General features: G+C 48.5%; 1 non-coding gene across 1 annotated transcript; it reads left to right on the forward strand.

The window, feature by feature from the left end:
- Positions 1–210: 210 nt before the first annotated feature.
- Positions 211–292, forward strand: trnas-gcu (transfer RNA serine (anticodon GCU)). Its single transcript has one exon. It is a non-coding gene; the product is annotated as a tRNA-Ser (tRNA).
- The last annotated feature ends 7096 nt before the right edge of the window (positions 293–7388 follow it).

The following is a 7388-nucleotide window of genomic DNA, read 5'->3' on the forward strand; positions in this document are numbered from 1 at the left end:
CGAACTGTAAAAGAGCAGGTCCCTTGGAGCGACTCGTTCGGATTCTGAATACAGCTCCTTTCCACTTGAGAAGGTCCGCCATTGACTACCTCGCCTGTTCTATAATCCACTCAGCTCCTCGCTCTTCCTCTGCGATGTTACTTTACCCCGCAGATCGATCGGATTTAGCTCTGGAATGGTGTAGACAAATTCTCCACTTTACAGGTATGTGACGAGGTGGCCGAGTGGTTAAGGCGATGGACTGCTAATCCATTGTGCTCTGCACGCGTGGGTTCGAATCCCACCTTCGTCGATCTCTTTATTGCTTGCTTAATCAAGATTCTGAGGGGTGGAGATAGGTTTACATTCCGCTGAGGTGAGGTGAGGCTGAAAAGGTGAAATGTTCAAAGGGAACATAGGGAGAACGGGCAGTTGAAGTGGTGGATATGGGTTCGATCTCAACGTTTAAGAGAGATTTGGATTGGTACAAGAGTGGGAGGAGTATGGAGGGCTATGCTCCAGGTACGAGTGGGTGTAGACACGGAAGACTACGGATGTGGAATCTGGAGTTTAAAAAAATAGCCGGAGGAACTCGGATATGCAAGAGGTTCTGCAGCTGCTACAATGCTGGACGACATCCCCGGTCTGTGAAGGGACATAGACAGTCTACGTTTCATGTCTAGACCCTTCATTTGGATAAATATCTGCAAATTGCATATGGCATATGATTTTCATTGAGTTTTCTGTTTTTAATGAAACGCCATTGATTTGGAGACGGAAAGATAACAATCGCATCGCCTTCCCCTCTTCCCCAAGCCAACGGCCTAGTTCGCGCAGCAAGTCATAATAAACACAAAAATGCAGAAGCTGGAGCCTACTTATTCTGGCCTCTTCACCCTTCTTTTTCAGTCCCAATGAAGGGTCTCGGTCCAAAACGTCCTCCCCATAGATGCTGCCTGGCCTGCTAAGTTTCGCCAGCATTCTGTGTGTTTTACTCCGGTTTGCGCAGACAGTGCGCATCGTTAACGCGCTCATTTTCCCGGACGAACTCCAAGTTTGGTCACCGTGTGAATATCAGCAGATCCAGAATAATGTTCCTGTTCCCGCTCCCCGTCCTCTACCTGGTCCCGGGATCAAACCGTTCTCAATGTAGGCCTGCTCGCTTTCCTGACCCAGTCCACATTCTGCGTCCTCTATCCAGACTCCGTGAGGACATTTGCTCTGACCGTGGCCCGCCCGTCCCTCTGTCTTTTAACACGAGCACAAGGCTGAGATCCACACGGCAGGGATCTCATGCATGGGCCCAAGAGACAGTTCAAAAGTAAATTTTATTGTCGAAGTACATACATGTCACCATAAGTAACCCTGAGACTCATTTTCTTGTGGGCAAGACTGCCCCCACTAGGGCGTTCAACCGGAGCGCAGAAGATAACAAACTGCAAATGCAAAAAGAAGAAACAATAATATAAATAAATAAACGGTGAATATAGAGAGCACGAGATGAAGAGTCCTTGAAAGAGAGCCCGTTGGTTGTGAGAACATTTCAATGATAGGCAAGTGAAGTTATCCTCTTTTGTTACAGGGCCTGATGGTTGAGTGGTAGAAACCATTCCTGAACCTGGTGGTGTGAGTCCTGAGGCTCTTGTACCTTCTTTTTGATGGCAGCAGCGAGCGAGAAGAGAGCATGCCCTGGGGATCCCTGATGATGGATGCAAGGACAGCGTTTCATGTAGATGTGCTCAACGGTTCGGAGGGCTTTACCCGCGATGAACGGGGGCTGTATCCACTACTTATCTGTAGGACTTTCCGTTCAAGGGTATTGGTGTTTCCATAACAAACTATGATGCAGCCAGTCAGTATACTGTCCATTGCACGTCTTTAGACGGGTGTTAAAAGTTTTAGATGACATGCCAAATCTCCGCAAACTCTTAAGGAAGTAGAGGCGTTGTCGTGATTTCTTCGCAATTGCACTTGCGGGCTGGATGACACATAGGAATTTAAAGTTCTTCACCCTCTACACCTCTGCTCCTCCGATGAAGACTGGCTCATGGCCCTCTGGTTTCCTTCTTTCCTTCCCACGTCTATGATCAGTTCCTTGGTCTTGCTGACATTGAGTTGGGGGTTGTTGTAATGACACCACTCGGACAGATTTTCAATCTCCCTCCTGTATGCTGATACATCACCACCTTTGATTCGGCCCACGGCGGTGTTGTCGTCAGCAAACTCGAATGTGGCATTGGAACTGTGCTTAGCCACGCAGTCGTAAGTGTAAAGCGAGTACAGCAGGGTCCCCTTTAGAGAGACCCTTGCAGCTGGTGGCGGACCCTTTCGACTGCACCTGTCCCGCTCGGCTCCCCTCCCGCTCCTCGAGTACATCGAGGTTTAGTTGTAAACAAAACGCATTAAACTACCGTCCCACGCTTGTTGCCCGAAAGAAACAGAGCTGAAGTCGCTGGAATCTGTAGCAAAAACGAAAGATGTCACAGAATAGCACAGCACTGGACAATGTCCGCAGTAAACTGTATTGTCAAAGTATCATGTCACCGTGAGATATATTTTCTTACAGGCATGCAGAGAAAAAAATAAAGAAATGCAACAGAATTTATGATAAAGAAGACAAATAATGCAAGTGAAAAGGTAAATGTTGTGCCGATCTTAGTGTCAGTTTATATTAAATGTTTTCCTCCTGTGTACCATCCACATCCCTCACGCAAACAAGAGAAAATCTGCAGATGCGGGAAATCCAAGCAACACGCACACGCAAAAATGCTGGAGAAACTCAGCAGGCCAGGCAGCATCTATGGAGAGGGTACTGTCGATGTTTCGGGCAGAGCCTTTCTGCCGACTGGAGAGAAAAAAAAAGATGAGTCAGAGTTAGAAGTGGGGGAGGGGAGGAAGAAACAAGACGATTGCTGAAACCAGGAGGGAGGGTGGAAGTTGATTGGTGAGAGAGATACAGGGCTGGAGAAGGGGTAATCCGCTTGGAGAGGACAGAAGGCCATGGTGAAAGAAAAGGGGTGGGGGAGCACCAGAGGGAGGCGATGGGCAGGCAAAGAGATAAGGTGAGCTGTCTGACGGAAAACAAAGAGTAGCGATTCACGGGTCCCTTTCGGAATGGCAGGCGGTGACCAGTGGGGTACCGCAGGGTTCAGTGCTGGGACCGCAGCTGTTTACAATATATATTAATGATTTAGATGAGGGAATTAAAAGTAACATTAGCAAATTTGCCGATGACACAAAGCTGAGAGGCAGTGTGAAATGTGAGGAGGATGTTGTGAGAATGCAGGGTGATTTGGACAGGCTGGGTGAGTGGGCAGATGCATGGCAGATGCAGTTTAATATGGCTAAATGTGAGGTTATCCACTTTGGTGGTAAGAACGGGAAGGCAGATTATTATCTAAATGGAGTCAAGTTAGGAAAAGGGGAAGCACAACGAGATCGAGGTGTTCTTCTACATCAGTCACTGAAAGCAAGCATGCAAGTACAGCAGGCAGTGAAGAAAGCTAAAGGCATGCTGGCCTTTATAACAAGGGGAATTGAGTATAAGAGCAAAGAGGTCCTTCTGCAGTTGTACAGGGCCCTGGTGAGACCACACCTGGAGTACTGTGTGCAGTTTTGGTCTCCAAATTTGAGGAAGGACATTCTTGCTATTGAGGGAGTGCAGCGTAGGTTCACAAGGTTAATTCCCGGGATGGCGGGACTGTCATATGTCGAAAGATTAGAGCGACTGGGCTTGTATACTCTGGAATTTAGAAGGCTGAGAGGGGATCTTATTGAAACATATAAGATTATTAAGGGATTGGACACGCTGCAGGCGGGAAGCATGTTCCCGCTGATGGGTGAGTCCAGAACCAGAGGCCACAGTTTAAGAATAAGGGGTAGGCCATTTAGAACGGAGTTGAGGAAAAACTTTTTCACCCAGAGAGTGGTGGATATATGGAATGCTCTGCCCCAGAAGGCTGTGGAGGCCAAGTCTCTGGATGCTTTCAAAAAAGAGATGGATGGAGCTCTTAAAGATAGTGGAATCAAAGGTTATGGGGATAAGGCAAGAAATGGATACTGATAGTGGATGATCAGCCATGATCACAGTGGAATGGCGGTGCTGGCTCGAAGGGCCAAATGGTCTACTCCGGCACCTATTGTCTATTGTGGGACAGGGAAAATGGATGGGGAATGATGAAGAGGGGGCATTACCGGAAGTTCGAGAAATCATAGTCATACTTTATTGATCCCGGGGAAAAGTGGTTTTCGTTACAGTTGCACCATAAGTAATTAAATAGTAATATGTAAATGCCAGGAAATAAGTCCAGGACCAGCCTATTGGCTCAGGGTGTCTGACCCTCCAAGGGAGGAGTTGTAAAGTTTGATGGCCACAGGCAGGAATGACTTCCTATGACGCTCTGTGCTGCATCTCGGTGGAATGAGTCTCTGGCTGAATGTACTCCTGTGCCCAACCAGTACATTATGTAGTGGATGGGAGACATTGTCCAAGATGGCATGCAACTTGGACACCATTCATGATGGCATGAACCAACCCAGGTTCATGCCATCAAATTGGAGGCTACCCAGACGGAATATAAGGTGTTGCTTCTCCAATCTGAATGTGGCCCCAATGCAACAGTAGAGGAGGCCATGGATAGACATGTCGGAATGGAAATATGAAGTTTTTTCTGGCGGTCGGAGCGTAGGTGCTCGGCAATGCGGTCTCCCAATCTACATCGGGTCACATCGACGTGCAAGAGGCCACACCGGGAGCACCGAATATATCATAATCTCAACAGACTCACAGGTGAAGTGTCGCCTCACCTGGAAGGACTGTTTGGGGCCCTGAATGGTAGTGAGGGAGGAGGAGTTGGGGCAGGTGTAGCTCTTGTTCCGCTTGCCAGGAGGGAGATTAGTGGGGAGGGACGAATGGACAAGGGAGCAATCCCCGTGAAAAGCAGAAAGTGAGGGGGGTGGGGAAGATACGGTTTGTGGTGGGATGCCGTTGGAGGTGGCGGAAATTACGGACTATGCACTTCCCACCCTGTGATTTGTAAAAATTCCACCCTCTCCTTTCAATTCCTCTGTCTCCGCGGCATCTGCTCTCAGGATGAGGCTTCTCGTTCCAGAACGAAGGAGATGTCGTCCTTCTTCAAAGAAAGGGGTTTCCCTTCCTCTACCATCAACGCTGCCCTCAACCGCATCTCTTCCACTCGCGCACGTCTGCCCTCACCCGATCAGGGATAGGGTTCCTCTTGTGCTCGCCTACCAACCCACCAGTCTCCGCGTCCGGCACATAATTCTCCGAAACTTCCTTTCTTTCTTCCATAGCCTTCTGTCCTCTTCTATTACATTCCCCCTTTTTCCAGCCCGGTGCCTCTCTCATCAAGCAACTTCCCAGCTCTCTACTTCACCCCTCTCCCTCCCGGTTGCACCTATCACTTTGTGTTTCTCCCTTCCCTCCCCTCACCTTTTAAATCTACTCATCTTTTTTCCCCCAGTCGACTGTTTATTCATTTCCATGGACGCTGCCTGGGCTGCTGAGCTCCTCCAGCGTCTTGTGTGTGTTGAATACATACCTCTCCACTCCTTTCCTATTCACGCATGCATCTTAAAGCTGTTTCAGCTCCACCAAACTGCCTGTTCCATTACTACCCCTGGTAACACACTCCCAGCGCCTCCCACTCATCCGTGTGAAACAAAATGTCCCCTGGGTCGCCCTTGTATACGTCCCCTCTCCAACCTTAATATCCCGCCCTCTGTTTGACGCTTCTACCCTGGGGAAAAGATTCTGCAGAAGGAAAAGCTAGTTTTATTGTGCCAGGAATATTATACTGTCGTAACATTCGCTTCGCACGTTATGTCAACCCGTCTTTCTTCAGATCATGCCATCGGGGACTTGCGCTAATATTATTTTGAGACTGTATCCATTCGATTGTAACTATGTGTGCTGTCGTTTTGTACCTTTGGCCCCGGAAGAACGCGTTTCGTACAGCTGTGTGCGTGTATTGTTGAATGACGATAAACTTGAACTTCTTGAAATGCGAGAAGCCGGGCTCATCTAGACAAAGTCAAGTTCATTGTTATATGCCCAGGTGCAGCGATAAGCCTGCTCGCGGCAGCATCACAGCCACAGAGCATCATAGAAGCAGAGACATAAATAACGATAATAAATTTGTACGCTTTGCACCTGGGAGGGGCGAGGGAAAACAAACTGTTTCAGGTCGAAACCCCTTTGTCAGAACATTTTCAGGACATTCCTGATGAAGCGTCTCGGCCCGAAACATTCCCCTCCATCGATGCTGCCTGACTTGCTGAGTTCCTCCAGCATGTTCCCAGCATCTGCAGAATCTGTTGCGTCTGAAAGAAAATTGAACTGCTCAAAGAAAAAATATATTTTCAGCTCCTAGAAACAGCTGGCGGTTCCTGTCCGGGGCTGTGTGAGAGTCTGCAGAGAGCCAATCGGTGTCTCGTTTCCTACTTTGTGCAAATTGAAAAGGTGTGCGGGGACGTTGTAACAGCGCTATTAAACGCGCCTTGTAGTTTGAATCATATCAGGTGTTTCGCTGAAAAAAGAGGTTACGCCCAATTGATCTCATTCTTCCAGTGGACCAATCCTAATCGAAAGTACAACAGATGATGCCATTCCTACCCCCACCGTCTCAGTCTGTGTCTCATTCACTTGTCCACTCTAAACTGAAGTTGTACATTAGGCAGAATCGAGCGGATTAAGCTAAGCAATTTAACCTGCCGTTTGCGGTTAACTTCAACAACAGGCACTCCTGGTGAACGGAAGGACCCGCCACACTCTTACTCCCACGCACGCTGGCCCACGTCCTTCCACATGTTTATTCAATCCGGATGCATACCCGCAGTCCCGCTGACCCTTACCAAATCCCCGAAAGAACCGTCCCCCTTCCATCTTTGTTTGGCTTCGACGCAAGAAGCGTTTCCTTCACAAACAACATTTCCTATATTCCCAGACATTTTCATATCCCACCTCAGCGCCGTCCCCAGGGATCAGTTTTCAGCTCCTCAACTGCTACTCGCCCCGGTTGCCACAAACCCAATTCTATTTTATTCTATTAAGACACAGCATGCGGTAGGGCCGCGCCGCCCAGCAGCTCCCGATTTACCCCGGTTTAATCACGGGACAATTCACAATGACCAATTAACCTACCAACCGGCACGTCTTTGGACTGTGGGAGGAAACAAGAGCACCCGGAGGAGACCCACGCTGTCATGGGGAGATCGTACAAACTCCTTACAGACAGCGTCCTAGTTAAGTTCACCGCTTGGTGTCCAACTCGTCTGTTCCCCCACCCGTTCTTTGCCATATAAACATTTTCAACCATCAGACTCCTGAACTAACATGAGTAACCTCAACAATGAACTCGATCCAAATCCCATAGACTCGCTTTCGAGGA

The sequence above is a fragment of the Mobula birostris genome, chromosome 1 (assembly GCF_030028105.1).
Source record: "Mobula birostris isolate sMobBir1 chromosome 1, sMobBir1.hap1, whole genome shotgun sequence".
Lineage (NCBI taxonomy): Eukaryota > Metazoa > Chordata > Chondrichthyes > Myliobatiformes > Myliobatidae > Mobula > Mobula birostris.